Below are 13,393 nucleotides of genomic sequence, written 5' to 3'. Positions count from 1 at the left end.
GCCCCACCCCCCTCCCTCCATCCCTCTTTCTGCTTCCCCCCCATGACCTTAATTGTCATTAATTGTCCTCATATCAAGATTGAGTACATAGGATTCATGCTTCTCCATTCTTGTGATGCTTTACTAAGAATAATGTCTTCCACTTCCATCCAGGTTAATACAAAGGATGTAAAGTCTCCATTTTTTTTAATGGCTGAATAGTATTCCATGGTATACATATACCACAGCTTGTTAATCCATTCCTGGGTTGGTGGGCATTTAGGCTATTTCCACATTTTGGCGATTGTAAATTGAGCTGCAATAAACAGTCTAGTACAAGTGTCCTTATGATAAAAGGATTTCTTTCCTTCTGGGTAGATGCCCAGTAATGGGATTGCAGGATCGAATGGGAGGTCTAGGTTGAGTGCTTTGAGGTTTCTCCATACTTCCTTCCAGAAAGGTTGTACTAGTTTGCAGTCCCACCAGCAATGTAAAAGTGTTCCCTTCTCTCCACATCCACGCCAGCATCTGCAGTTTTGAGATTTTGTGATATGGGCCATTCTCACTGGGGTTAGATGATATCGCAGGGATGTTTTGATTTGCATTTCTCTAATATATAGAGATGATGAACATTTTTTCATGTGTTTGTTAGCCATTCGTCTGTCGTCTTTAGAGAAAGTTCTATTCATGTCTCTTGCCCATTGATATAAGGGATTGTTGGCTTTTTTCATGTGGATTAATTTGAGTTCTCTATAGATCCTGGTTATCAAGCTTTTGTCTGATTGAAAATATGCAAATATCCTTTCCCATTGTGTGGGTTGTCTCTTTGCTTTGGTTATTGTCTCCTTAGCTGTACAGAAGCTTTTCAGTTTAATGAAGTCCCATTTGTTTATTTTTGTCGTTGTTGCAATTGCCATGGCAGTCCTCTTCATGAAGTCTTCCCCCAGGCCAATATCTTCCAGTGTTTTTCCTATGCTTTCTTTGAGGATTTTTATTGTTTCATGCCTTAAATTTAAGTCCTTTATCCATCTTGAATCAATTTTTGTGAGTGGGGAAAGGTGTGGGTCCAGTTTCAGTCTTTTACATGTAGACATCCAGTTCTCCCAACACCATTTATTGAATAGGGAGTCTTTCCCCCAAGGTAAGTTCTTGTTTGGTTTATCAAAGATTAGGTGGTTGTAAGATGTTAGTTTCATTTCTTGGTGTTCAATTCGATTCCAAGTGTCTATGTCTCTGTTTTTGTGCCAGTACCATGCTGTCTTGAGCACTATGGCTTTGTAGTACAGACTAAAATCTGGTATGCTGATGCCCCCAGCTTTATTTTTGTTACTAAGAACTGCCTTAGCTATACGGGGTTTTTTCCGGTTCCATACAAAACGCAGAATCATTTTTTCCAAATCTTGAAAGTACAATGTAGGTACTTTGATAGGAATGGCATTGAATAGGTAGATTGCTTTGGGAAGTATAGACATTTTAACAATGTTGATTCTTCCCATCCATGAGCATGGTATGTTCTTCCATTTGTTAATATCCTCTGCTATTTCCTTTCTGAGGATTTCATAGTTTTCTTTATAGAGGTCCTTCACCTCCTTCGTTAGGTATATTCCTAGGTATTTCATTTTCTTTGAAACTATGGTGAAGGGAGTTGTGTCCTTAATTAGCTTCTCATCTTGACTGTTATTGGTGTATACAAAGGCTACTGACTTGTGGACATTGATTTTATATCCTGAAACATTACTGTATTTTCTGATGACTTCTAGGAGTCTTGTGGTTGACTCTTTGGGGTTCTCTAAGTATAAGATCATGTCGTCAGCAAAGAGGGAGAGTTTGACCTCCTCTGCTCCCATTTGGATTCCCTTTATTTCCTTGTCTTGCCTAATTGTATTGGCTAGAACTTCCAGCACTATGTTGAATAGTAAAGGTGACAGAGGACAACCTTGTCTGGTTCCAGTTCTAAGAGGAAAAGCTTTGAGTTTTACTCCATTCAGTAAAATATTGGCTGTGGGTTTGTCATAGATAGCTTCAATCAGTTTTAGAAATGTGCCAGCTATGCCTATACTCTTCAGTGTTCTAATTAGAAAAGGATGCTGGATTTTATCAAATGCTTTTTCTGCATCTATTGAGAGGATCATGTGATCTTTATTTTTGCCTCTGTTAATATGGTGGATAACGTTTATGGACTTGCGTATGTTAAACCAGCCTTGCATCCCTGGGATGAAGCCTACTTGATCATGATGAATGACTTTTTTGATGATAAGCTGTAATCTATTGGCTAGGATTTTGTTGAGAATTTTTCCATCTATATTCATGAGTGAGATTGGTCTGAAATTCTCCTTTTTGCTTGGGTCTTTTCCTGGTTTTGGTATCAGGGTGATGTTTGCTTCATAGAATGTGTTGGGGAAGATTCCTTCTTCCTCAATTTTTTGGAATAATTTCTGCAGTACAGGAATAAGCTCTTCCTTGAAGGTTTGATAGAATTCTGGAGTGAAGCCATCTGGACCAGGGCATTTTTTAGTTGGAAGCTTTTTTATTGTTTCTTTGATCTCAGTGCTTGAAATTGGTCTGTTCAGGAGGTCTATTTCTTCCTGGCTAAGTCTAGGGAGAGGGTGTGATTCCAAATATTGATCCATTTCCTTCACCTTGTCAAATTTCTGGGCATAGAGTTTCTGGTAGTATTCAGAGATGATCTCTTGTATCTCTGTGGGATCAGTTGTTATTTCCCCTTTATCGTTTCTGATTGAGGTTATTAGAGATTTTACTTTTCTATTTCTAGTTAGTCTGGCCAATGGTTTATCTATTTTATTTATTTTTTCAAAAAACCAACTCCTTGTTTCATTAATTTTCTGAATGATTCTTTTGTTTTCAATTTCATTGATCTCTGATTTGATTTTGGAGATTTCTTTTCTTCTACTGGGTTTAGGCTTAGATTGTTCTTCTTTTTCCAATTCCATAAGATCTCTTGTGAGATTGTTGATGTGCTCTCTTTCTGTTTTTCGAATGTAGGCATCTAAAGCGATGAATTTTCCTCTCAAAACTGCTTTTGCAGTATCCCACAGGTTTTGGTAGCTTGTGTCTTCATTGTTGTTATGCTCAAGGAAGTTAATGATTTCCTGTTTTATTTCTTCCTTCACCCATCTGTTATTCAACAGAAGATTGTTTAATTTCCATGCCTTTGGGTGGGGTTGAGCATTTTTGTTAGAGTTGAGTTCCATCTTTAGTGCCTTATGGTCTGAAAAGATACAAGGTAAAATTTCAATTCTTTTGATTCTGTTGATATTTGTTTTGTGTCCCAGGATATGATCAATTTTGGAGAATGTTCCATGGGGTGATGAGAAGAATGTATATTCTTTATCTTTGGGGTGGAGTGTTCTATATACGTCTATCAAGCATAGTTGGTCTAGGGTCTCATTTAAATCTCTTACATCTTTGTTTAATTTCTGTTTAGAGGATCTGTCTAGCTCTGTAAGAGGTGTGTTAAAGTCCCCTGTTATGATGGTATTATCAGATATCATATTGTTCAGACTGAGTAAGGTCTGCTTCAAGAATCTGGGAGCATTTAAATTGGGTGCATAAATATTTAGAATTGAAATGTCTTCTTGTTGTAGTTTTCCCTTGACCAATATAAAGTGACCATCTTTGTCTTTTTTGACTTTAGTTGCTTTAAATCCACATGTATCTGAAAATAAGATTGCAACTCCTCTTTTCTTCTGAATTCCATTTGCCTGAAAAATTGTCTTCCAACCCTTGACTCGGAGCTTTAATTTGTCTTTTGAAGCCAGGTGTGTTTCTTGCAGACAGCAAATGGATGGCTTATGTTTTTTAATCCAGTCAGCCAATCTATGTCTCTTCAGTGGGGAATTCAAGCCATTAACATTTATTGAGATAATGGATAAGTGTGGTAGTATTCTATTCGTCTTATTTGGTGAGAGTCCATTGCTTAGTTTTATCTTTTGCATCAGTGTGGAGGTTAGGTTCTGTCCTTTGATTTCTGAGTTCTTACTTTGCTGCTGATCCATTGTGGTGGTCAGTGTGCAGAACAGGTTGAAGTATTTCCTGTAGAGCTGGTCTTGTTGTGGCGAATTTCCTCAATGTTTGTATATCCGTAAATGATTTGATTTCTCCGTCAATTTTGAAGCTTAGCTTAGCAGGGTACAGAATTCTGGGCTGAAAATTGTTCTGTTTAAGTAGATTAAAGGTAGATGACCATTGTCTTCTTGCTTGGAAAGTTTCATTAGAGAAGTCTGTGGTAACTCTGATGGATTTGCCCCTGTAGGTCAACTGGCGCTTACTCCTGGCAGCTTGCAGAATCTTTTCTTTTGTCTTGACTTTGGACAGGTTCATCACAATGTGTCTTGGAGAAGCTCGGTTAGAGTTGAGGCGACCCGGGGTCCGATATCCCTCTGAAAGCAGTGTGTCAGAATCTTTGGTGATGTTTGGGAAATTTTCTTTTATAATATTCTCTAGTATGGCTTCCATTCCTCTGGGGCATTCTTCTTCCCCTTCTGGAATTCCTATAACTCGTATGTTGGAACGCTTCGTAAAGTCCCATAATTCTGACAGTGAACGTTCTGCTTTCTCTCTCTTCTTTTCTGCCTCTTTTACTGTCTGAGTTATCTCAAGAACTTTGTCTTCTACCTCTGAAATTCTTTCTTCTGCATGGTCTAACCTGTTGCTGATACTTTCCATTGCATCTTTAAGTTCCCTAATTGACTGTTTCAGTTCCTTCAGGTCTGCTATATCCTTTTTATATTCTTCATATCGTTCATCTCTTATTTGATTCTGTTTTTGGATTTCCTTTTGGTTATTTTCCACTTTATTAGCAATTTCCTTCATTGTTTCCATCATTTCTTTCATTGTTTTCAACATGTGTATTCTAAATTCCCTTTCTGTCATTCCTAACATTTCTGTATAGGTGGAATCCTCTGCAGTAGCTACCTCATGGTCCCTTGGTGGGGTTGTTCTAGACTGGTTCTTCATGTTGCCTGGAGTTTTCTGCTGATTCTTCCTCATGAGTGATTTCTTTTATCTGTTTGCTTGCCCTAATTTTCCTTTCACTTCCTCTTGCTCTTTAAGTTCTTGTGCCTGTGGACTAAAGGTTACAGGACCAGAAGGGTGAGAAGGTTGAAGAGCAAAAAAAAAGGGGATGAAAGAAAGGAGGACCGAGTGATAAGAAAAAAAGAAAGATAGAGAAAGGAGAGGGGGTGGGTATAAGGAATATTGACAAAAAGAAGAGAGGCACAGAAAGAGGGAGACAGGGCAATATAGGTGTACAGTAGGGTACTTTGACACAACCTTAAAAAACCCCACCTTCTGGGGGTGCCCAGTTGCGTGGTTCCCTTGAGGTCAGCAGCTCTTTGCTAACCTGATCAGACACAGTACCCCACCTCCACCAAGTAGAGAGGAAAGACAAAAATGCTATAAATCAAACCAAAAGAAGCAAACAGAAAACTTTACAGGGATAAAATTGGGTGAAAAACCAAATTATATCGGTAGAAACACTAGCAAAAATGAAGTTGAAGTTATTAAAAAAAGCAGCAATGGGAAATTATAATTAAACTAGGAAAATTGAGAAAGAAAAAGGGATCTGTGTGGAAAAGATTGAAATTAAAAAAACAAAAGAATATCAGCAACGTTAAAATAAACAAACAAAAAAAACAACCAAGCAAAAAAAGAAAGAAAAAAATACACAACCAAAAACAAAACAGTTTGTATATGTTATTGAATATTGTCTGGGCAACACGTGGTCTTCTGGGGTATGAGATGTTAGTCACAGTTCAGATACGACTGGAGGCTGCTGATTACTCAAACCCCAGCAGGTAGACACCCTGAATCTCTCTTCAGCCTACTTAAAAGGCACTTCGAACTTGTAAACTTGTTGAGCAGAAGCTTTCCCAGCTTTCTTGCTGGAATCGCTGCTGAAGTGGCTATCCACTTACTCAGTGTGCCAAAACCGGTCTCACTCTGCCCCTGAGGGTTAGGGCTGCAAGGCGGCTCAGACCCCACCCTTAGGCTACTTGGTTGCTGGGTTACCAGCTCCCACCCGTTTCTAGCTCTGTGACCCTGAGGGCGGAGCTTGCCGGGGCAGATTGCTGACAATGGATCCGTGTGACCCACCGCCAAACACTATTAGCTCCGTCTGGCTCAGCGGCTCAGACTGGGGCCCTAGACAACGGCCAAAGTTCTCCACACTCCCGCTCAGGCCTTCCCCAAGGCAGTTCAACTCAGTGCCAAGTCCAAGGACATCAAAACAGTTCACAGGTAAGGCCTTTCTGGTTTGCAGTCTCGCTGCTACTGAACTTACAGTTGTGGGCGGGTTTAGACGGATTGAACACACGCGACCACTTGCCGGTTTTCCACTGTTTTAGTCCTCCTCTTGGGGTCCAGAAGTCTCTCGCTGACTCCCTGTAGCCTCATAGGAGTGATGATAGGCAGTTCCCACCAGCCAGAGATGCCTGGAGTCCTATCTCCCCCGACTCACGGTGCCCAGATGCAAGGAAGCTGTTACTCGGCTGCCATCTTGCTCCGCCTCCTGAAGTTTAAAAATTTCTATAATAAAAAGTAAAAAGAAGCTTGGCATCCATTGCACAGCAGTTATGGCACCAGCCACATACCCTGAGGCTGGTGGGTTCAGTCCCAGCCCGGGCCTGCTAAACGACAATGACAATTACAACAAAAAAATAGGTGAGTGTTGTGGTGGGTGCCTGCAGTCCCAGCTACTTGGGAGGCTGAGGCAGGAGAATCACTTAAGCCTAAGAGTTTGAGGTTGCTGTGAGCTGTGACACCACGGCACTTTGCCAAGGGTGACATAGTGAGACTGCCTTCAAAAAAGAAAAAGAGAAAACACAATCCATTTTATAAATGTGCCACTAAGAGGCTACTGCAAAAGAAGTTTAATTCAAAAGATGTCTGCAATAGTGAAGTTCTAAGCCACACAACTGGGAACATTATTAAAACAATACCACCATAATACCCACAAGCAACACAGCATGCTTACTCTACGTGGATAAATTGTGTGATTTGTTCTAGAATTAGAAACAGCTGTAACTTAAAGGTGTAAGAAGCAAAAGCGCTTTATAGTTATTTGTGTTCATTGATTTGAAATTAAGAGGCCCTTCTCTTGAATTGTAGATAATAATGAGGTTTCCTGTTATAAGCTTGCTATGTGCCAGGTGCTGATCTAAGACTTTATATTTATGAACTCCTGCTAATCTTTAAATTACCCAGTGATATAGGTGTTATTGTTCCTCCCATTTTACAAATAAGAAAACTACAGGACTAAGAGGTTACATAATTTGCCCAATGTTGCACTATTGGTTAGTAGTAAAGCTGGGATTCAAATACAGGGCGTCTGGCTCCTACATCTAATCCCTTAATCACCAAGCTCTGTCACTATCCAGGGGAAGAGCATGTTTTGCAGAGTTATTCTTTGCTTAGACTTTGGGGACCCAGTTTCTTTTATTTTTAGAAAAATAAAGTAACTGTTATTCCCTCTAACATCAGCATAATCCCTTTATTTTGTCATGAACTTCAAATCTATTACTCCCAACATAGTCATAACAGTCCTGTAATGTTCAAATGTATTTATTATAGATGTTTATTTATGGCATGATTTCAAAGGACAGAAAACATCCGAGTAAGCTCTTCTGGTTGATTTAAACCAGGACAAATCTGAGAAATAGCTCTTACACTGTAGTAGTTGACAACGACATCTCTCTTGTATGAGTGTCAGCTTCTGGGCAATGACCTTACATGATTTGCCCTAACCACCTGATTTTCTCAGACAGTCTTCTGCAAATTCTTTGCAGCCCAGGAAGTTGTTATCACTGCTTCCATATAGCCAAGGTTAATAAAGGAGTGTTCTCTCTCTCTCTCTCTCTCTCTCTCACACACACACACACACACATTGCTTTAATTGGAAAAAATAGTTTTTAAAAGTCCATTTACCTATGAACTATATCACAATAGGCTTTAAATATGGTAACTAAATTGGTAGCTATATCTAGAAAGGAATTAGGGGGAGTCTACATGGGACTTCAATTGGACTCAACTGAATGGGTCATTGAACTTATGAATAGTACAGTTTGACTGAGTTTTTTTCACTAAATCGCTGGAAAATGATTTCTTATAATTAACTGACCAGATTGATTTGTTTGTTCACCCATACAAACATCCATCCTTGAACGACCTATTTTCCAATTTTAGAGGAAAACCGTGTTTTTGAGACAGAGAAAATAAATTTCTTGCAATTTAGGAGGTTATATTTATTGCTATAGGGCAACAGTTACTGATAAGATGCCTTGACAGCTCTACAATTTGAAGTTGTCAGTCTTTATACATGTAATAAATGCTGCATATCTTGACTCCCTTTTACCAAATATTACCTCTGTGTGGATTCTGTCCAACAAAAGGAGGGTGTTTCTGTACATACAATCCTATCAGAATTTCTCTTAACACCACAGGAAATGTAGTCTGGTCAAAATTTCTTTTAAAATATGTGAGAAATAAAGAAATAAAAGAAGGAAAATGGAGCTAGAGAGGGAGAGAGAGAATGTGCACCAAGCAATGATAGAAAAAAGACTAGATTATAATTTTTCTAGAGTAGTGATTCTGAACCCGGCAGCATATTAGAATCTCTTTGAGGGTATTTTAAAGACACTGATATCTGGTCCTCAAACCCAGACATTTTGATTCAGTTGGGTGTGTGGTGACTTTGGTTTTCACGAGAAACATTTGAACAGCAATGGCGAGCTAGCTGAACTTGTAGGGATGGAGACATTCTCTATTTTGTGCTTCTTGATCTTCTCATCATAAATAAAATACAATTCAAATAACTTCTGGATTTGAGTGTGACGTGGAGGAGAGCTGGGAATGGTGAACAAAGACATAGCCCATTAATTAATTATTCATTCAACTGACCAACAAATATTTATGTGGTGCCTATTCTTCAGCAGACATGGTATTGAGTGCTGGGGATGCAGAGGCAAACAAAACCATTAAAGAAGCATGATACAGCCCAAAATCTTCCTTATGGGCTTCAAGTTTCAACCTCTGCTAATGCCAAGATCAATTAGGTTGTGTGTGGCGGGTGGGTGGGAAAGATAGGGAGTATGCAGAATTAAATGACCATAAGGACCAAACCAGTCTACTAGATAATTTTGTGTTAATGGAATAAAAACATTTTGGCACTTACGTGAACCCAAGAGATGATCTACTTTTGTTTTATGGGGAAATAATTTCAAATTCTGAGAGGTGAAATGACTAGGACAGGGCTGTAGAACCCAGATGGCTGACCATTATAATATTGCCTATGTTCAAATAAAAACCTTCTCAGCAGATTTTTTTTTTTTTACTCCAAGTGTCTAAAAGATAATAGACCCTGGGAAAGAGTCTTTGTAAAAGAAAAGGACCAACCAACTTCTTCTCCCACTGAGCTAATCCTAGTGTGAAATTAACTAGCAGTACAGCTAGTCAATTCCACACTATTGCTCTGTAGGGAGAGAAACTGGAAAAATGGAGAGCTGGTCTTGGTCCATTTCCTCCCTAACTACAGTTTTTCTAAGGTCAAACACTTAAAACATTAGAAGAGAATGGCAAAAAAAGACTATTGTGGATATGAGTAAGGGTCTTAGAAGAGAAGACTTAAAAACTAAACCAAAGAGAAAAATTATAATGAAGAATACTAGTTATATATACCTTCCCACATCACCTTTAAGGGCCAATCTGCAAGATAAAAGTATCCAGCAATTTTCCTATTGATAGGGAAAATGGTATACCATACTGAGATTTCTAAGAAGTCTGACCCTATCCAGTGTTGAGAGGGTGTGATCTATAGGAGCTCTCATAAAAGGCTGGTAGAAATATAGATGGTATAGAAACTTTGGAAAGCTTGTTGGCACTATCAACAACTATTCATATACTCCACAACCCTGCAATTCCAATGCTAGATGTAAACTCTTGACATGTGCATCTGGAGGCCCTTGTCAACCAAGAACCAAGAACAGGTTGACAAGGGCCTCCAGATGCATCCTTGTAATAGAATAAAACATGGGACCAATCCAAATGTCCGCTGATGGGAGATTGAAGAAAGTGTGGTAGTATGGTATATTCACACAACAGGTATTATACAGCAGTCAAAACAAATGAACTGCCACTGTACACACTGACATGGGTGAATCTCAGCAAAATAAGTTGAGTAAATAAAAAAGGCCCAGAAAATTACATCTAGAATGGAACCTTCTTTTTAACAATAACCAACTACTGTAAAGTGATTTGTTTTTTGAAATGCATATATTACTTATTATTATTTTGATTATTATTTTTTTTTGAAATACATATATTATTAACTATATTTTTAAAAAGTGATGGGAATGATAACTACAAGATTCAGGATAAAGATAATCTTGGGTCAGGGAAATAAGGGGAACGGGATGGAGGAAGAGCACATGGACAGAAGTTCGTGTGTTAGTTGTATGTTCACTTTGTGTATTAAATTATAGAAATATTAGTGGATAATTGTATTAGCATTATAAATTATGGCAGCATGAACTATCTCATAATTTAGAAATTTATAGCCGGGCGTTGTGGCGGGCGCCTGTAGTCCCAGCTACTCGGGAGGCTGAGGCAAGAGAATCACTTAAGCCCAGGAGTTGGAGGTTGCTGTGAGCTGTGTGAGGCCACGGCACTCTACCGAGGGCCATAAAGTGAGACTCTGTCTCTACAAAAAAAAAAAAAAAAAAAGAAAGAAGAAATTTAAACAATAAACATTTGTTATTTCACCACACCTGGAGGAGGAACTCTGGGAGATTTTGGCTCAGAGTCTCATGAGATTACAGTCAAGTTGACAGTCCGGGCTGCGGTCTCTGAAGCAGTTTTGGCGTCGGGCTCCCCCTAGGGCTGCTCATGATGTGGCTTCCCCCACAGCAAGCAATGAGGAAGGGGAGAGGGAAGGACGGAGGAAGGCAGAGAGATGGAGAGAAAATGAGCAAGAGAATGCCCAAGATGGAAGCAGCAATGTCTTTAGCTAATATCAGAAGTGACATACCATCACTTCTGCTGGATGCTGTTGGTCACACAGACCAACCCTGGGACAATGCAGAAGAGGACTTAGGCTGTGAACATGAAGAGGCAGGGATCACTGGGCGGGTGGCCACACACTCTCACATAAAAGAGCAACGCACGGACCAGCGATGAGACTGTGTCAGGAAGCAGTTATGTGTATTCGAGGTTGTACAATAAATGAACAAATAAAGAAAGCGCATTTAGTTCTGAAGGCAACAGGACACAGGGGAAGGAGTGAGACAATTTCGCTTTAATTCTGCCTCTACCAATTCCCACCTTTTTGTCTTTGGACAAGTCATTTGATTTGTTTCTATTTGTAAAATAGGAGTGAGGACATTTGCTTTCTTTAATTTTTTTTATTAAAAAAACATTCAAAAACACCCCAAACAGAATAGCAAAATCAATACCCTATGCCCGTAATCTGGAATCAACGACTTTCTCAATTTTAGTGTACTTGTTTCATCTATTTTTCCCTTCCTAAGTCTTTTAAAGCAAATTTCTGACTTTGTTATTTTATCCTTTTATATTCTAGTATGTATCGCTTAAAAGTCTGGATGTTTTCTTACAGATTCCCACATAAAATTAATTTCATTGCATTATTTAATATATTGAACTGTATTCAAACTGCTTTCAATGTCTTAGAACTCACATATAAGAGTTAGAATTGAGGCTGAGGCGAGTGGATTGCCTGAGTTGAAGACCAGCCTGAGCAAGAGTGAGACCCCCATCTCTAAAAATAGCCAGGCGTTGTGGCAGACACCTGTAGTCCGAGCTACTTGGGAGGCTGAGGCAAGAGATTCACTCGAGTCCAAGAGTTTGAGGTTGCTGCGAGCTATGATGCCACAGCATTCTACTGAGAGTGACAAAGTGAAACTTTGTCTCCAAAAAAAAAGAGTTAAAATTAAAATAATTGTTTTTAGAGACCGGTTCTTTTTCTGGTGTGCAGTGGTCTCATCATAGCTCACTGCAGCTTCATACTCCTGGGTTCAAGCAATCCTCCTGCCATAGCCTCCTGAGTAGCTGGGACTACAGGTGCTTACCACCATGGCTGGCTAATTTTTATTTTATTTATTTATTATTATTACTTTTTTTGAGATAGAGTCTCACTCTGTCACCCTGGGTAGAGTGCCGTGGCATCATAGTTTACATCAACCTCAAACTCTTGAGCTTGAGCAATCCTCTTGCCTCAGCCTCCTGAGTAGCTGGGATTACAGGTGCTCACCACCACACCTGGCTAGTTTTTCTATTTTTAGTAGAGATGGGGTTTCCCTCTTGCTCAGGCTGGTCTCGAACTCCTGAGTTCAAGCAGACCACCTGCTTTGGCCTCCCAGAGTGCTAGGATTATAGGCAAAACCCACCATGGGGTTCTTATTTTTTGAGACCGAGTCTCACTGTATTGCCCAGGCTAGAGTGCCATGGCATCAGCCCAGCTCACAGCATGCTCAAACTTCTGGGTTCAAGTGATCCTCCTGCCTCAGCCTCCCTGGTAGCTGGGACTTCTGGCACCCACCACAGCAGAGTCTTGCCTTTACTCAGGATGGTCTCGAACTTCTGAGCTCAAGCGATCCTCCTTCCTCAGCCTCCCTGCGTACTAGAATTACAGGGATGAGCCACCATGCCTGGCCTCATGCCTGGCTAATTAAAAAAAATCTTTTTTTGGCTCCCACCTGTATTCCTAACACTCTGGGAGGCTGAGGCAGGTGGATAGCCTAACCTCAGGAGTTCAAGACTAGCTTGAGCAAGACCAAGACCCTGTCTTTACTAAAAAATAGAAGAAAACTAGCCGGGTGTTGTGGCAGGCACCTGTAGCCTCAGCTACTTAGGAGGCTGAGGCTACAGTAAGAAGACTGCTTAAGCCCAAGAGTTTGCGGTTGCTGTGAGCCTTGTTGCCCAGACTGGTCTTAAACTCCTGTCCTCAAGCAATGCTCCCATCTCGGCCTCCCCAAGTGCTGGGATTACAAGTGAAGGTCACCACATGTGATAACAGTTGGTTTGTTAGAATGAGAATCCACACAAGGTCTACACATTACGCGTTTGTTACAGCTCTTAAAGTCTTTCAATCTAGAGGAGTCCCTTTACTTCCTCTTTACTCACTTGTCCTGTTAAAGGTACCCAGGCAGTTGGCTTACAGGTTGGTTGTTGGCTTCTTTCTGATGCCATTTTTCTTGTTTCTACAACCACCTATGTGTCTAGAGGATTGGAAGGAAATCAGTCCTAAAAACTTGCTGAGATGGAGATTGAACTATTCTGGTAAAGTATTTCTTTGATAGTGTTGTGTACTTCATACAATAGCCCATCTGGAGGCACCTGTGTGTGGACTCCCACTCTCAGTGATGCTGAGACTGGTCGTTGCAGG

The 13,393-nt window shown here is 40.1% G+C and overlaps 1 long non-coding RNA gene across 1 annotated transcript in view; it reads left to right on the top strand.

The window, feature by feature from the left end:
- LOC128585405 (uncharacterized) overlaps positions 1 to 13,393 on the top strand; it is a 33,119-nt gene that overhangs the window by 16,382 nt on the left and 3,344 nt on the right. The window lies entirely within an intron of this gene.

Source organism: Nycticebus coucang, chromosome 5 (assembly GCF_027406575.1).
Source record: "Nycticebus coucang isolate mNycCou1 chromosome 5, mNycCou1.pri, whole genome shotgun sequence".
NCBI lineage: Eukaryota > Metazoa > Chordata > Mammalia > Primates > Lorisidae > Nycticebus > Nycticebus coucang.
The sequence above is the reverse complement of the archived record's forward strand: the minus strand, read 5'-3'. Positions and strand labels throughout refer to the sequence as shown.